General features: G+C 35.7%; 1 protein-coding gene and 1 long non-coding RNA gene across 4 annotated transcripts in view; one reads left to right on the top strand and one right to left on the bottom strand.

Moving 5' to 3' along the window:
- The window catches only part of NIPBL (NIPBL cohesin loading factor), a 197,330-nt gene extending 188,081 nt beyond the window's left edge, over positions 1–9,249 (bottom strand). For all 3 annotated transcript variants that reach the window (XM_039347918.1, XM_039347920.1, XM_039347919.1), the window contains exon 1: positions 8,757–9,249. The gene's annotated coding sequence lies outside the window, so the exon portion shown is untranslated. The remainder of the gene's footprint in view (positions 1–8,756) is intronic.
- Positions 9,250–10,854: 1,605 nt separating this feature from the next.
- The window catches only part of LOC120310028, a 30,268-nt gene continuing 22,605 nt past the window's right edge, over positions 10,855–18,517 (top strand). The window contains exon 1 of the long non-coding RNA XR_005557249.1: positions 10,855–10,927. This is a non-coding gene — a long non-coding RNA (uncharacterized LOC120310028). The remainder of the gene's footprint in view (positions 10,928–18,517) is intronic.

Here is an 18,517-nt window from a genome sequence, read left to right as displayed (position 1 = left end):
TACTTCTATAGCAGACATGTCAAACATGCGATGTCACGTAACGTCGTGCAACATATTGGAGCTTTTTCCCCATTGCCGGCAATGGGGTGGGTGCGGTTTCCTTGTGATGTGTCCGGCCTGCAGGCCGACAGTTTGACACCTCTGTTCTACAGGTTCCATATTGATACATCAAAGTGCAGAAATTGTAATTATATACAACATTTTTAACTGATAATCCTTGGAAAGGCATCGTTATTTTTCCACTTTTTGTTTTAAGTATCATATTAACATTATATTCTTCTACATTTTTTAAATTTGTGTTGGTAAACAAGAAAACCATAACATAATGTTCCCTTATATTGTGGCTACCTCAGCGTAAACCTGTTTTTTCAAATGTTTATTATGCGCTCAAGATATTGAGTTGAGGATGCAACATTATCTAGTTCTATTATGCCTTCAAAGTATGGTCAAAACCAGGTAAAGAAGCCTATGTTCTACGTGTCACTATTCATAATATTAAAATAAAACATGGCTCACCTTTAAAAGAATCATCTCTGCACAACATACAATGGTGTGTGCTAATTCATTGGCTTCCTAACTTAATACTAGCTAAGAAAGAAAGAGGAAAAAGAAAAAAGAAACACAACAGGCTGCTGGCAGATGAAAGCTCTTGAAGTTTCAAGTTTTATTCACTCTGCTTCTCTCCTGCATCAAGGTGGAGGGGGGAGAGAGAAAGAGACAGATCTGTGCCTTTATTTGGTAGCATAAGGACCTGGCCCTTTTTAAGTTGCATGCTAGCCAATCATTGCTAATTATATTGTACAGAAAAGTCAGATGCTCACTTTGAGACAACTGCTATTGACTTGATATGACTATATTTACAAGTTACTTATATGCAACTCATACTGTACTTCTCTACTCCATAGCTCAGCATTATTCAGGCAAATCAGGAAAGATTAGTTCATTTTGAGTGGAAAAAATATATTATGCTTATCACTAAATATGCATTTTTTGTGAACCATAAGGGACAGAATCAATGGGATACATTTGATTATTCTGCCTCTTTTATTGAAATCATCAGTCTACTTATACTTTATTTTTATTATTCCTGTATTACCTCAACTATCAATTAGGATGGATGTATCTCATGATTATAATATTTAGTTTTCACTGTTTGACAGTTTGTTGCTTATGAGACCTAGTTTCTGACTTTGTCACCAGAACCTGCAAAATCACCATGCAAGCTTCTTAACTGTAATGGATATTAATTCTATATGTTTAGTTTAAAATTGAATATTATATTCTAGGGCATTGATCTAAACTTTATTTTGGATTACTACAGACTATAACAAAATATACATTTCAAACTCACACATAGTATGTTCAAAATTGAGTGTCGGAAGCAAAATTTCAATCATTGTTACAGACGCTGCCCCAAAATGAAAGAGTGGCACACCATGTTAACTATATCCTGCAACTTCTTTATGCATTTATCTCTTCCTTAATTTTAAAATAATAAGCTATTCTTGGCTCTGGGTTAATTATAAAACTGAATTATGGAAGATGCATGTGTAGAATACAGGTGGTCCTCAACGTATGACCACAAATGAACCCCAAATTTATTGCTAAATGAGACAGATGTTAAGTGAGTTTGCCCCATTCTATGAGCTTTCTTGTCACAGTTGTTAAGTGAATCACTGCAGTTGTTAGGTTGGTAACATGACTGCTAAGTGAATCTGGCTTCCCCATTGACTTTGCTTGTCAAAAGGTTACAAAAGATGCTCACATGAACCTGGATACAACAACCATCATAAATCAAATGCTAAGCATCTGAATTTCGGTCATGTGACCATGGGGATGCAGCAATAGCCATAAGTGTGAAAAATGGTCATAGGTCATTTTTTCAATGCTGTTGTAACTTGTAGATGGGCATGGAATGTTGCCAAGTAAACCTGACAATTGAAGAAAAAAGGACATTGGGAGAATATATGAAGGACAATAAAGCAGATACAATGAAGTCAGCATATCATGAAGGCTTACTGAGTATTGGAGAGACCAGACTGGTCTATAAGAAAGACCAAATGAAGAATAGAAAATAAAATAAATGTACATTACCAGTACACTTTAAAAAAGCAGGCAAAGCAGATAACAAGACCTGGCAATGGCTAAGAGTAGGAAATTGAAGAGAGAAACAAAGGAGCTAATTCTGGCTGCACATGACCAAGCTTTAAGGGGAAAAAAACTCTGCATACAAAGACAGAATTGAAAAGACAACAACAAACAGCAAATACCATCTGTGCAAAGAAGCTGAAGAAACAGTGGACCACCTAGTTAGCTACAGCAAGATTATTAGACAGACTGACTACAACAACATGACAAAGTAGCAACATTGGAAGATGCGTTGGAAGATCTGCAAGCAAGAAGAGACAAATAGAAAATGAAGAAGCTAAAGTGTACCAGAATTTTAAAATCCAAACAGAAGGCTCCTCCCACATTAAGAGTCGAGACTTAAAACTATCCTGCAAAAGACCTACAAAAAGTAGTAGAATGACTGGGACAAAAAAAAAAAAAAAGCAAAGATAGTACTGTATCAATAGTAATATATTTAATAGGCATCTTGGGCGCAACTCCAAAATGTGTTGAGCACCACTTGAACACTATAAGCATTGATAACATCACCATCAATTAACTGTTAAAGGCAGCTTTACTTGGAACAGTTTGTATCCTGTGATGATACCCATCAAACAACATCTGCCTAGCTCAGGTCCTTGGGAAGGATTTAATAGATGAATAAAAGTGCCAAATCAAGTCCAAACTTATGGCTGACTCAAAGATGAATATTATTAATAGTGATAGTGGATGTTGCAATATCTGGAGATAGCAGAAGAGGAGAGCAAGAACTAAAAACAATCACAAAATACAAAGACCTGCAAATAAAAGTATTTGCAGGTCTTTCTGTTTTTATTTGCAGGTCTCTGTATTTTAATGTGGGCCAGTGTGCTCACAGTACGAAATAACAATAAAGGTTATCTTATCTTATCTTATCTGTGGCAAAAGAAAAGAAAGATAATATCAAGAGCAATAGACACCGTGGGTGCAATCAAAAAACATCTATAAGTTTATAGGTAGATAAAAATGGCAAATCCAGTCTGTACACCTGGCTGACTGTGAAACCAACCACAGTAATGCCCATAGAGGATAATTACTTGTTTAATAATACTTCAAGGTTAACTTGTAAAATTGAATTCTAGAACTAAGAAGTTCTAAAATTATGCAGAGCTAAGAATATATAAGAATGCATCTTTAGCTTTCATTCAGTATGTAGAATGTAAATGTTCCCTTAAAAAACTTTAAAATCTATTATTTTCATAGTAAACCCCTTCAAAAGCTAACTTTCTTTTCAAATTGACAAATAACTTTAAATCAAATATTTTCACTGATCAGTGTTCAGTATTACATGTAGCAAAAATTGCAAACAGAAACTTACTAATACTAAAAGTAATAAAAGATAGGCCACAAATCAGTTTAGGTTTTTAAACTTGCAGTCTTGATATAAACCAATGTAGAACATATGTAGAAGAGAAAGAAAATGGAATAAACCTCACTGCACATTAATTACTGTTGAATTCTGCCTGGTATTATATTACATTGAATATTATCTAAAACCTGGTTGAACAAAAAGTGGTATATATAAAATTAATCAAGACCATTCATTATAAGAAAACATACTATAATAAAATATTGACCAATGATTTATATCATCACAATGAAGCAATGTTCTCAAATAACGAGTATTCTCAAAGCTGACCTCAAGAACTTGCTGAGAGTAAAAAATTAAAAGATCCTGGCATAATAGCAATTGCACTTATACACTGCTCCTTAGTGCTTTACAGCACTCTGAACAGTTTACAATATCAGCACATTGCCCCCAACAATTTGGGTCTTCATTTTACTGACCTTGGAATGATGGAAGGCTAAATCAACTAAGAAGCAGTCAGGATCAAACTCCAGGCTACATGTAGTTAGCCTGCAATACTGCCTTCTAACCACCGTGCCACCACGGCTCCTATAATAACACATAAGTACATAAAGATAATCAAAGTTCTAACTGAATTGAGATTGTTTTATCAATTTCCTAACTCAGCATATGCAAGTATTTTGCTATGTTATATCCAAGGTTCTTTGAACAGTGTTCCACCTTGCTCAGCTTTCAAAGTCATAATGCTCCAGGAGAGAAGCCATAATTTATCTTTAATTTCCCATCATTGTAGGTAAAAAAAAAGTAGCTTTAAACAAAATCAAAATAAAGTAAGCCAGGACCTCATCTCAGTTCTGGTTAAGTTGATCTCAACATGGTAAAGTACACATTATCTGAGCAAATATTTGCAAATATTTTCACTGAATGAGCTCATATGCAAAATGATGTACTGTCTTAATTGTAATTCATATAAGAGTTGGCCTCAATTAGTTTTAACCTGGCTCAGACTTATTATAAGAAATACAGAGTAACTAATATTACTTGGGTTGTTATGAGAAATATAACATATTATGTCCTCCTAGCATAAAAAACTATCCCCAAGTATTTGAAACATTTCACCAAGTTGGAAACTAACTTCTTTAGTTTTCTAACAAAGATATCTTAATCTTAATCTTCAGCAAGTGATTTTTTGCAAAAGGTCAAAGGCCTCAGATGATTGTTTTGGAAAAATACATTTAAAAGATTTAAAATGAAAACTAGAAAGCAGGTGTAAATTGTGAGATAACCAAGCAAATTCTATTTACATCTTTAAAAAGACACACAACTGCAAATCTGATACATTTAAATATGAAAGGAATAAAATTTTATTAAATAATTCTTCTTAAACTTTAGTAACAAAAAATTTAGTAAAACCAAACAAAAATTTAATCATTATCATTTTTAAACAAAAGTCTTCGGTATAGTTGAAAAAAATATCTGCAGGATCAAATACAGCTTGCCATTACTACTGAATTTGGGTTTGTGTGTTTATAGACACACATGGATACAAAATGTCCTACAAACAAGAGCATTCCAGTCCTGCTTGGAATATATGGAAGCAAGTTACACCATTACACATCAGATTTGTTTTCTTAAAACAATGAATTTATGTAGTCAAAAGCAAGAACAATTTTAAATATGCATGAATCTTTATCAGACATAAGACATTCTTCACAAGGCATAGTTTAGAGTTCCTTTCTTCCTACACTAAATATTGTTCATTTTTATTAATTTTGTTGATCTTGTAGAAACATTAAGGCTTATATTATAAAATAATACATTGAGGATTCTTATAATAAAACATGGCCCTGTTTGAACCATCAGTGCAAAATTTGTATTTTCTTAATTTTCTTGCTTTCTCAGAAAATTGACATGTTCTACAAAAGCTAGCTGTGTCATATTTAAAGAGCATACAACTTGTGCAGTTATTCAAAATTAGAAGTGCTCTAGACTCCAAACAAGAAAACATGGCACTTTCCGTGATCTATATGGATCTATATCAGTGGTTCTCAACCTGTGGGTCGGGACCCCATTTGGGGTTGAACGACCATTTCACGGGGGTCGCCAAACAATGCAGTCCATTTCCCCCCCCCCTTTTCCTTAGCTGTGATACTCCCTTTTATTCTACTGGCTTTTGAAAGCCAATAGAATAGACTCTCTTGAATAGAGTCTAATTCTATCGGCTTTCAAAAGCCAATAGGAATTGTCCAGGCTGTCTCTGCCCTGCTGAGCCCGCCAAAAGTCCCATTCTGCAAACGGTGCTGCACCAGTTGAGTAGTCCTCGACTTACGACCGGTTGAATAGTCCTCGACTTATGACCGGTTGGAGGATGCGGCATTAAAAAGGTTGAGAACCACTGATCTATATAGATATGTCAGCTACATTAATCCCTTACTATATCCACTGATCTCTCTCTCTCCATATATGTATGTACGTATGTATGTATAGACAGAGATGTATGTACACACACAAGCAATTTTACCAAAATAAACAATTCCATAAGTTTGTAGTTATAATGCCACCTTTTGTAGCTCCATTGTTAGAATGCCTAGAATAATTTATGAGCAGTTTTAAAATTTATTGAAAAAAATGGCTGTGTTCAATAGACATATAAAACAGTTACACTTGAGACAATCTCAAATTTTAATTTTTAAATGCATTCATCTTTATTTCTGAAATTATTTCAAATGTTTACAAAAAGAAAAAACTCTCTTCTCAGATATAATAATCTACTTAAATTCCTGTCAAGAACCCCATTTTTAGGTATCTCATTATCAATTTTAATGGAAGACAATAAGATTTCATTTAAAATTACTGTAATTGGAATTATGAAATAACATTTGTTATATCAATACACTATTCACCTATTTTTAAAATTACAATTTCAAATAACTGAAATTGTGCATTTTATAAATCCTCAGAAATTATGGGAAAATTGCCTTAACCGTGGCATTCTAATCAAATATTAGACTAACACATTCTATTTTATATTTTAAGAAATTTCCTGGTAGTTTTCTCTCAGCTGCTTGAGAGTAAACAATTTTGGCACCATTTTTTTATTATGTACATTGAAATATGTCAAGGTATTATTGAAATAATAGTTCAGGTGTCTTAGAAACACTTCAAAATGAATATAGTAATTTCTTTTTAATATACAGTATATCAAATAAGGATATTATTAAATACATGAAATATTTAAATAAAGTACAAAGAACAGTCAAAAGTCCACACACTTATAGAAAACTGATTCAAGAGCAAATTTTGCATTAAAATCATTTACTGAAGACACGAGATATGAGAATAAACCTCATTTCAACTTAAGCAAAATCCCACATATTTAATATAAGCAACAGAGGAATCATCACAAATGTTACTATCTGATTATGAATAATACTGTACTTGATTATTCTCTGGACAGTCTCTCATTTTCTGTAAATTAGACCTATTCCGGACCTTAAAATAAAAGTTAAACACACAGAGAAGAGTCAACCTTCCCCACACAAGAACATTTAAAAGCAAATTGTAACCCACGCTTGAAATAATAAAGTTCAAAAATAAAAAACTACTTTTTCAGACTGAAAATGGTTTCTCTCTCATGCACATAGGCCTGAGGCCCTATTGCAAACAGTGTTTAACAGGCCCAGGCAGCACAAAGACAGGAATGGCAGATTACAGGGAGGGAGGGAGAGAGGCCGGGTTTGGGGCTCAGCAGGATCTTCAGGCTTTTTAAAATTCAAACTGCTGCCTGACCAATACAAATCACGGACACACTGCTGACTACTACATGGATTTACAACATTAAAAACACGCCTCCTATGTGACAGCTATATTAACTTCATCCTTTTAAACATATCGGGCCATAAAAGCTCAATCGTACTTTCTTAACAAAAGTTACTTTACTGAGAAATATTAAATGTAAGACTAACTTCCCCAAAAATTAGAACACCTACAACTTAATAAGAATTGAGCACAATTAAATGTCACTTTGTTTTAACCATCCTAGGATTTAAATTGGTTTTAAAAACAGCTATCAGACCAGCTGAATATCACAATTCATTATATCTCTATCAGAGAAATATAGATTTCTCTATATAAAGAAATTAGAATTACACTGGAAAAAATTACAGTCATCTATCCAGTTTCTAAAATATCCTAATGTTTTTATCAAAGTCATTCTTCATTTGCAAGTATTATTAGATTATTAACTTTCAGATATCTGATTCAAAGTTACACAAACTATACACATTTTAAAGTAATTTTTAAAGACTTTTTGGTCAACTTGCTTTTCATGAAGGTGAACATTTTTCAACCCAATAATAATCAGGTTATTCAGAGGGTATGCATCACTGACTTCAATAAAACATATTCCCACATAAACATACGTAAAATGGCAGGCTCAATTACTATAATTTGCATGATTTCAGTGGCTTGACCTTTAAAATATCAAGTAGCTATATAGATAACCCTTTTCCAAATAGGATATCTGTTCTTACAAATAACTCTTTCCTCTTAAGGACCAAAATAGCTGTTCACTGTGTATCTAGAAAGTATGACATAAATGGTACTAGGCAACCCATGGACTCCCAGTGAACTGGATGTCTGTTCTGCAAATTCTTCAGTAGGATCTGGTTTTACTTTTCAACAAAATCTATGCATTTGGGAGGATGTATACAATAATATTAATCACACCTATCCAATTACAAATTTGAAATTAAGACAAATAAAAGATGCAACTGTTGCAAACCGAAAACAAATGAGCGCCCGTCTCTCCCTTATTCTGACTAGGACCGTATTACTTTCGTCTCTTTCCTTTCCTTCCCCCCCCCCCCCCCAGTTGTAAATATGGCACAGGTTCGGTGCCCAGTCGCTGTTTAACTGTATTGTTTCCTCCTCCCACTTTTGCTCTCGGGCGCCGAGGCCTGTCACAGTGAAACCACTTCGCCTCTCTCATCCCCGAGCTTGAGTGAAAGCGCTGGCCGCTGGGCCTGCGCCCTCCTCTGGGCCTAGGCATCTCCAGCAGCTCGGAAGAAACCACTCTCATCGGTCAAACCCCTAGAGGAGGAGGCGGAGAGAAACGTGAAACACCCCTGGCTGCCACTCATTATTCACCCCCCCCTCTTTCCCACACCGGCCGAAAAAGCTAATCCCCGCTCTGCTTCCAGACTGGGCCGCCTCGCCTGAAAGAAGGCCCAACTCGTCGCTTATCTTGAAGCGAATAGAAGAAACCCGGAGACGGAAAAGCGCGAGTGGGGGCTTTTACCTGAGCTAAGCGTCGTCTGAATCCAACCGAAAACCAAGCGGTGGGGGGGGAGAAGGAAAAAAATCCGCCCCCCTCCCTCCTCAGAGGATCCGCCACTGGGCCGCCGCGGAGCGGGAGGAGGAGGAGGGGAGATAATATAACAACAATAATCCGGACCGGGAGGGGGGCTGGCTCCTCTTCCGTCTCCTCCTCAGTGCAGCGAACATGTAGAGCCGAGGAGGGGGGGAGAGCGGCCGAAGCGAATCCCTGAAGTCGCCGCCGCCACGGTCTTCTTCTTCTTCTTCTTCCTCCTCCTCCTCTTTTTATTTTTCTTCTTCCTTCTCCTCCTTGCCGTCGTCCTCCCAGCGAGCTTGATTCACCCCAACATCCACACAGGCCGGGCCGAACCGGATTCGATAAACACCTCACGCACCCACCGAGCGACCAACCCCGGGAGGGGAGGGAGGAAAGGAGCGAGCGGAGGGGAGGGGGATCTCCTCGACCGCGGCTTGTTCCTTCCCTTCTTCCGCCGCCGTCACCGCCTCCGCCTCTCCTTCTGTGGACGCGGTCGGGGCGGGGCAGGGAGGGGATCGCTTGGGTTACGGTGAGTCGGTACCGGGGAGGGAGGAAAGGAAGAGGGAGGAAAAATAAGAGGCTGCGTGAATGTGTCGCTCTCGCTCCCTCTCAGAACAAAATGCCGACCGGAAGTGCAGTTGGAGGAATGACTCCCTCCACCGGCGCCAAACACCAACAAGCTCCCCCTTCTCCCTCTTGCTTGCGGCGGCCGTCGGCTTCGCTAACTTGGCTTCAGCCTTCCGAGAAATCCTTGCCGGGAAAACAGCTGGATTGTATCTGGAGTTCGCTGCCTGTACGCGACAGCTGATGGCCGCTCTGCGTCGCGTGTCGGAACGCTGTGCCCCTGGCTTCCTTCTTCTTCCTTGCAGTTTCTCTTTCTTTTTTCTTTCCTGCCTCTTTCTAAAGTACCGGAGGAAAGGCGGAACGTACAGATAAAGTCTGACCAGATGGAGAACTCCTGCGAACTGCCAACATGAGTAAGGTGGCAGAGATAATTTTGTAAAGATCTTGTACCTTTTTGCCTTTTTTAAAATGTTCTTTCTAAACTATTGGTGTCATGTAAGAGAATCGAAGAGATTAATTTTCTTATAAAAAATACTTAGCGTACAGAGATATTTTCTTGTAAAAATATTTATCGTTCCTCGGAAAGTCTGTTCATAGTGTTCTTTCACAACTCGAAGGCTGAAAGGTTACTCGCCCTTGTACCTTGCTTTTCTGCCACTTTGACGTTTGTGCCTGATTCCGATTCCGACGGACTTGAAGCTTCCATTATATTGATTTTTAGAATGGAGGTGCTTTTTGCCCCAACCCCCCTCCTCTCTTTTTTAGGTAACATGAAGTGAAAGCTTTCTTCTTTAGATAATGAGGATTTTGTTGATTTCTAACAAAGAGACACATTATGCATTGGAGAAGATGAATGAATACAAAGGAAGTATAACTTCAGTTTAATGTCTTCTGATTCAGTATTTTGGCTTTGCAGCACATCCTGATGTTTTATTTTGAACGATAAGAAACCTAGAATACTGTAGTCCATAGTAAAAATGGAAGTACAGTATTTTGCTAATTTTCAATTTCACTTGCATCAATTTTCCCTAATTTTTAAATCCCTGGTTATTTATTGAATCCAGTCTTATATTTAATCCTGAACCAGGCTGACACTAAAATTGTTCAGATTTCTCACTAAATTAACTGTGTGTAAGAGAATTTTTTTCTTAAATATATGCTGACCATTGTACTTTTAAATTAGCTCCTTGTACAATTCCTTGATATAAACCCTTATCAATCAAGAGGCATAGATTTACTCCATAATTAAAAGCCTAATTACCCTCTGTTGGTCACAAGGATAGCTGCAATTATTGTACAATTATTTAGAAATAAATCTGAATGAATAGAGTAAGATATTTTTTTTACAGTTTAAGCCTGTAGCTTGGAGGTGCTAGTTGCTACTGGCTTATTCCATTAACTCCAATGAGATTTAATTTATCTTAGTTAAAGCCAAAATGAGTTTATTTCAGGTTTTTTTTATCCTGCCTTTATTTTTATAGATAACTCAAGATGGTGAACATAATTAATACACCTTCCTACTCCTATTTTTCCAACATCAGCAACCATCTGAGGTGAGTTGGGCTGAGAGAGACTATCCCAAAGTCACTCAGCTAGCTTTTATTCATATGGCAAGACCAGAAATCAGTCTTGTGGTTCTAGCCTGGTGCCTTAACCACTAAATCAAACTGGCTTTCTAATCATTTAATCATTAGATGCCATTAAGTTGGTCTCAATCTCTGGCAGCTTTTGTGCAAATGCTTGCCAAGTTCACCTGTCCCAGCTCTACAAATATTTTCTGATCTTGTTCTTATCCACCCTTTGTTATCTACCACCTTCTACTTTCTTAGCCTCACCAAGCATAGTTTTATTTGTTTTCATGTACAGAAATTACATGCCAATTATTGCCTTAAGGAGCAGTCAATTTTTGATCCAGGATTTGATCATTAGTTCTTCTTATAATCTGTGGTTCTCTTTATAATCATCTCCAAATCCATAATTCAAGAGGGTTGTCTTAATTCTCTCACTCCTTGTCCAACTTTACAATGATACATTACCATTGAAAACTGTTGTAGCTGTAAGTATTTTTATCTTTGCTATCACTGAAATGTCCTTTTTCTTTCAGGATCTTAAGTTTGTCATTGCTTTCTTCAGTAGAATAAATAACCTCTTTGTTTTTCCATCCTAATGCCCACCTTGCATGTACTTGAGCACAAGTACTTTTCTACCACTTTAATTTCTCTACAATCACCTGTAACATTCTGGAGAATGGCATTATATGTATCCTCATAATATTATACATTAACACAGATTTTCACTTTCTATTTTTCTTTCATAATGAACTCTTTAAAGTCTTTTGTACTTTCAGTTAACAAGGAGGTATCATTTTCAGATCTCAGAATGCTAGTGTTTTGCCTCTAGTTTTGATTCTAGCTGTCATATTTTGTAATACTTACAATATATTTCTTACCATTTAAATATTTTCCAGTTAAGCAGATTTAACCAGCAGGACAGTATCCAGTCTTTATCTTCTGAACATTTTGTTTTGCTCAAAATCAGCTCGTACTGTAGCTTCTTATCCTGGTCCCTCAAAATAATCAAGGGTTCCGGCATACTAAGGAACTTTTATATATGCCATATTTGCAATCTCTATAGTCAGGTAGGAATAGGAAGCTTCCAAGAAGCTAAGGGACAGCAGTTTCATAGCTGCCAGTATTCTTGGTTTCAAGTGCAACAGATTTAGCCAGCCCACCCTGGGTTCCAGTAATTTCTGTAATTTTTTTTTTTTTGTTATCCTTGAAGTTGTACAAGTAGTCCTTGAGTTACAACAATTCGTTTAATGACTATTCGAAGTTACAACAGCCTGAAAAAAGTGACTTATAACCTTTTTTGCCACTTAATGAGCATTGCAGCATCCCCATGGTCATGCAATCAAAATTAAGATGCTTAGCAACTGAGTCATATTTATGATGGTTTCAGTGTCCCAGGGTCATGTGATAACCTTTTGTGGCTTTCTGACAAGCAAAATCAATGGGGAAATCAGATTCACTTAACAACCATGTTACTAACTTAACTGCTATGATTCATTTAACAACTGTAGCAAGAAAGATCATAAAATTGGACAAACTCACTTAACTCTCACTAAGCACCAGATATATGGGGCTTAATTGTGGTCGTAAGTCAAGGACTACCTGCATGTATAATGCCTTTAAGGCTAAGGGGAGATAGAGAAAGAAAAGGCTTGAAAAAATCAACAGGGATGCTAGTTGAAGCGAAGCATAGTGTCATCATGTGGTAGTTAAGGGAAGGTAAAGAAAGGCAGGGACTATGAAGATCAAAGGAGTGGGCAGTCCAATAGTTGTCACTGATGTCCATAATAAAATCAGTACATAGTTGATCAAAAACCTTATGAACTGTTGGTATGTATGTGCTCCAAAATAATGACTTCTTGTTTCCCAAAAGCTTATTCACCATTATTTAACCTCACTTTTTTCTATATTGTATCCAACTATGCAAATCTTCAATGAAAGTCTTCTTTAGAAATTGATTAATACTACAGTATATTATTTTATATATAGCCCCAATATTTGATCAATTTTAATCTTATAGTTTTTCAAATGGACTTTACTATTATTTTCTTATCTCTCTGTTGAAATCTTTTTAAGTTTCTCAAAAAATGAAATAGACTAAATCAGTTTTAGAAGACCTAGTATAGCATTAAAAGCAGTTTACTGGAACAAATATCAATTAGATGACACATCTGTAATTAAACACGTCTAGATAATACTCATGCTTTTTAAAATGACAAATTCTAAATACCTTACACAAGAAATGTGTATATGGTGCATGTACATGCAAATGTTCAAACTAAGATAAATATAGAAAGCCAAGTTTTCACTCCTATGAAAAAAAATTAAAAAGTATAGCAAATCCTTTGACCTGTTGGGGACTCTGTTGTGGAAGAATTAATTCATTTCTTCATGTACATTCTAACTTCATTCCAAAAAGAAAAGCAATTGGGTAAGTCTCAAAATATGCTTATCAATATATTTTCCTGGATAACATAGCACTCACAGTCTAAAAGTATAGATGCAAGCTGGGCAACGTAATACTGAAGACCTTAGAGAATACAGTACCATGAATCTTAGATGTAATGTTTACAAAATTATTTTAAAGAGTTATTGTATAACAATATGCAAAATTCTTTTTATTTAGGAAGCAAACTGTAATCTTTACCTCAAGATCCTCAGGATAAAGGGCAAGCTAGAAATATTTTAAATGTCAGTAAATAAAACCATATATGTATGTAGAAATAGATTAATATTTTCTTACCATGCCTTCTTTCCTTCCTTACTAAATCCTGTTTCTGAATGTGTGATCCTTTATTCTTTTTCTAAAAACAATGTACCGCAATCAATTTCACACAGTAATACCAACAATAAAGAGTTGATTTTTTAAAAAATAACCCATGACCATTTGTTCCTAATTGTTTATTTGTTTTCAATTTTATATTATTTGTTCATAACATTATAGTACTTCATCTTTAAGACAAAAATATTTTCTTTTTACCTGTTGGTAAAATAATAATTTAATAGAAATTTCCAGTCAAATAATCCCTATTTTTGTTTGTAATGTAACAAATAATTAAAAGTTGATAAATCTAGATTGTCCAATTTCATTAATCTTTAACAAGAATATTTGGATTTGGCAATTTCAACATGAATACTTATTTGAACTAGAAGTATCAGATGTTATCTTTCCAATGTAAAAATAAGTCTGATTTTAATGATATTCCATGTATATTTATTTAGGAGAGAGCCCTTGAGCTTCAGTGACTAATTACCTTTTAATAGTTAATTTAAATTCATAGGGACTGTTTTCAAACATTTTAATTTATTTCCAACCCCATATTAATAAAATCAAAATAAGATTTCCATGTGATAGCGCTTCTGTTCTTTTTATCCAGGTTTTCAAATAAGAATCCTCAAATATTTAATTAACTAAATCTATGTCTGTGGAAATGTATTATTTTCTATTTAGAAACGTATTTAAAAAAACAAAAATAGTGGTAATATTTCCCCTGCTTACATGTAATTCTGCATATTACTTTTAAGCTCAGGAGCTTCCTTTGGGGTAGATCTTTATAAGATTATACTGACCTGATTCACACATTACATTTAGCCGTGGTTTCCTTACCTACATTTTATTAAATTAATTCATATTTAATTTGGCCAGAGTAACACAAATGTGGCTGACCTCGAACACTGGTTTGGGAAGGAGTTATATAACTATTATTTTCTTGGAAAAAATAAACGACAAATATGATAAAGGGAGAAATCTGAAAAAGGTTCATAAGGAAAAAAAAACCTTAATTGTATACATTTATAATCTTGTTTTACAAAGCAAAATTCAAGAGCAAAACCAAGAAAATATTATGAATGACAGCTTTTTGAAATATTTCTGTCCTTTTTAATAAAGGAGGTAAGGTCAATAGCGATTACAATAAGATGAAACCAAATGAGCCAAATGAGGGATAAGCACAGTGTGTGGACCCAGCCTAAATCTTTGAGGAGATTTAGTGCAAAGGTCTCATCCTTAAAACCATCTTTCATATCTTGAGAAGAACCTTAAGCAATTAAAAAGTAAATTCAAAAGTTGTATTTACTCACTTGTAAATATCTAAATACCTCAGCAGCATCCACCAGCATCCAAGAAATAAAGTATCAAATTACAAGATTGCTTGACTAGCATTCATATTTTAGCATATTTAGAAATTACCTTCCCCTCACCCTTAGTTGTGTTTAAATGTTTTTTTAAATGAGGTTTTATGATTGCTTTCGCTGGTTATTTTATTGTACGCTGTCCAGAGTGTGTGTGAGATGATGGCTACTTAAATTTGAGAATTGAATTAAAAATTAAATTTTAAAAATGTGACTATCAATTACTGAGAAATAGGGGTTACTGCGATCTCTCAGGATTACGTCCCTGAGGTATCAAATCAAAATTATTTATTGTGGTCAGTGATCAAATGTTGGTTATCTGACCCATCAAAATACACTTATTCCTCAGTGATATTTATCAAACAATTGCCCTTTTAATGAAAAATGCCTCAAGGGTGGAACTTTTAAAATTAAACTCTATCTCCTTTGTCCCTTTTCCTGTGACCATGAAGAAAATATCACGGACTGTTGGAAAAACTGTACTTTTCCTACAGGCAGGAAAAACTTGATACATTATCACTAAAAGAATTTAATATATTTGATACACTCCAAATAATCAACAGGGTTCATTAAAAATATCACTTAGACTCACCTCTGACACAACTCCTAACTTGTGGAAATTCTAAAAATTCCCTCTTTTTTTCTTTTTCTCAGTCTACTGCCTCTGTTGTTCACTGGTGCCCTACCATCCAGAACATATTTTTGCCCTCCAAAATTTACCTCAGGTTTAATTGTTTTCATTCATGGATGTATAGCTTCCATTTTTATTCGGTTATTGCAGATTAATGGAAATGTTTTTGCCACAGGAAAGTGGAAATGTATTGATGGAAGAAATATTTCCCCCCCCCTCCCAGTTTACTAATGGAATGTTCTGTTAGAGCTGTGTTTTTAAAATCTAGCAACATTGAAATGTGTGGACTTCAATTGCCAGGATTCACTAGCATGTATGCTATTAGATATTGATGTCAATACAATGTATGTATGGTGTGGTAAGTTTAAATTATTCATTATGTTTCATCCTGTGCTTTTTCTCCACATTGGAAAAACAGCAATAAACTTTTCATCTTTTTAAAAAATAAGATCAACTGCCCTAATGTTATTTTAATAAAGCCCCAACCTTCAAATTAAAACAGCAACATTAACAACAAGAAAACTATGATCAGGAATTTTTGCAATAACTACTGGGGGAGCAAATGTCAATCTAGGATGAGTTGGAAGATACAAATGAGAGGGAATGTGAGGCCCAGATTTCAGGTTTGTGCACAATTTTGTTTCATGAGATTGCAGGCTTCTATCACTGAGATCAGGTGTCAAACTCGCAACATCATGTGACGTGTCACAACATATCGTGACTTTTTCTCCATTGCTGGAGCTGGGGTGGGCACAGTTTCGGCATGATGGGGGCCGGCAGTTTGACACCTCTGACTTGGATAGACTTGGTATATAAACTGAGACTTGGTTATTGAGGGTGTTCAGGCAGAGGGCATTTTTCAGTGGGTCAGTAGCACCACAATTTGAAAATCCCTGTCATAGCTGATTCTACAACAGATTGGAAGGAGATAATGTCAGACGTTTTTCTATTACTATACACCAGGCATGTCAAACTTGCGACGTCATGCAACTTTTTCCCCCATTGCCGGCAATGGGGTGGGCGCAGTTTTGGCATGATGCATCCGGCCTGTGGCCCGGCAGTTTGACATACCTGCTATACACTATGTAAGGAGAAATCCCTAAAAGGATTCCGAGGAATCATTCACAGGATTCCTATGAACAGTTTTAAAACTACTAATTCAACACACTGCAGTTTGCCATTTTTGCATCATTTAATTTTTGACTATTCACTTGGGTATTACTTCCCTTTCTCTCATGGCATGTCATCAAAGTGTATATTATCAGGTGTTCATCTTCTGAATGTGCATACTGTATAAATAAATGCATGAAACGTTCAATCAACAGAAAATCAAAGGCTCTAATTTTAATTATAAATGCTCAAACAAACCATTAAATTTGATATTTATTTTAACTGGACCAGATCAACAATCACATGTGTTTATTGCAATAAATTAAAACTTATATGAAAGCCAGTTTCGCGTTGTGGTTAAGGCATCGGGCTAGAAACTGAGAGACGGTGAGTTGTAGTCTCGCCTTAGGCCCAAAACCAATTAAGTGACCTTAGGCTAGTTACTATTTATCAGCCCTAGAAAGGAGGCAATGGCAAACCACTTCTGAAAAAACCATGCCAAGAAAATTGCAGGACTTATCCAGGCAGTCTCCAAAAATTGGATATAATTGAATGGAAAGGAGAAAAAAAAAAGCTTAAACACTGTCACCTGATCTTGGCCATGTCCTACAATGCTTTTTATGATGTTGAAATAGTGGAAATTAACCATACCTTCACTAACCATCGTTTAGTTTAATCATGGTACAGTATATAAACTTAGTTATTCACACACTGTGTTAAGACATAAACCATGACATAAAGCCTCCTGGTCCAGATCCCCACGCAATGAGAAAGCAAAACCCAAAGAAACACATTACAGTATGACATGGTATGACATCTGAACCCAGACTATTTGTGGAAGCAAGCTCACCATTATCACTGCTTGAGCAGGGGATTGGACTAGAAAGCCTCCAAGGTCCCTTCCATTATTCTGCTTTGTGTTATCTTATAACTTCTGGGGGGCCCAGTGCTTCTGATTCTAATTCTAGTTTCCCAGAGAAATTATACTATAGTAAGAATCCATAGGATATTGGACAACTGATGCCTGTCCCCCATCTAGGCTCCCACAGTCTCCAGGCTACATTGCTACAATCACCAGGGATATTTGCTGTGATTTGTTTCATCAGAACAATTGGACGTTGTGTGTGTCTTTATTCTAGAATTATGACCATAGATACAATGTCCCGTTATACAGAACAGTATTCAGAGATTGCCCATCTTTGCTATTATTTTAAGGATTCACAGAGACAGACAGACAGACAGACGAGTTTTGCAGCTGGTCTTCTAGTTTTGCACCTGCAGTGGATTAAATCAATATTCTTTTGGTTTCAGCATCTGTTTGATTTTTTTTTTTGCACTTGAGTAATGTTTAGTTAATTTCTCCCATTAAAAAATCCATAATCTACTAATGCTTGTCTTGTTTATTTGTTTTCTTTAATGTCTTGTCTGTAGTTATTAGGAACTGTTTTTAAGGATGCAATTCACTATTTTATATTTCTGGATACTCTTACATTTGAAAGCAACTGAGTAGATACTTTTGAGTTACATATCAACTGTGATAAACTGATACACAAATAGAAAAAAAATACTAGTTGCCAAGAAGAGCTTTTTCAAGTTAAGTTTTTGATACAAATGCCATCATATAATTCAACTCTCTATAGCAGTGGTTCTCAACCTTTCTAATGCCGCGACCCCATAATACAGTTCCCCATGTTGTGGTGACC

Source organism: Crotalus tigris, unplaced genomic scaffold, assembly GCF_016545835.1.
Source record: "Crotalus tigris isolate CLP2741 ecotype Arizona unplaced genomic scaffold, ASM1654583v1 scf7180000018103.2265978, whole genome shotgun sequence".
NCBI classification, from domain to species: Eukaryota; Metazoa; Chordata; class Lepidosauria; order Squamata; family Viperidae; genus Crotalus; species Crotalus tigris.
This window is presented reverse-complemented; position numbering and strand designations above follow the sequence as displayed.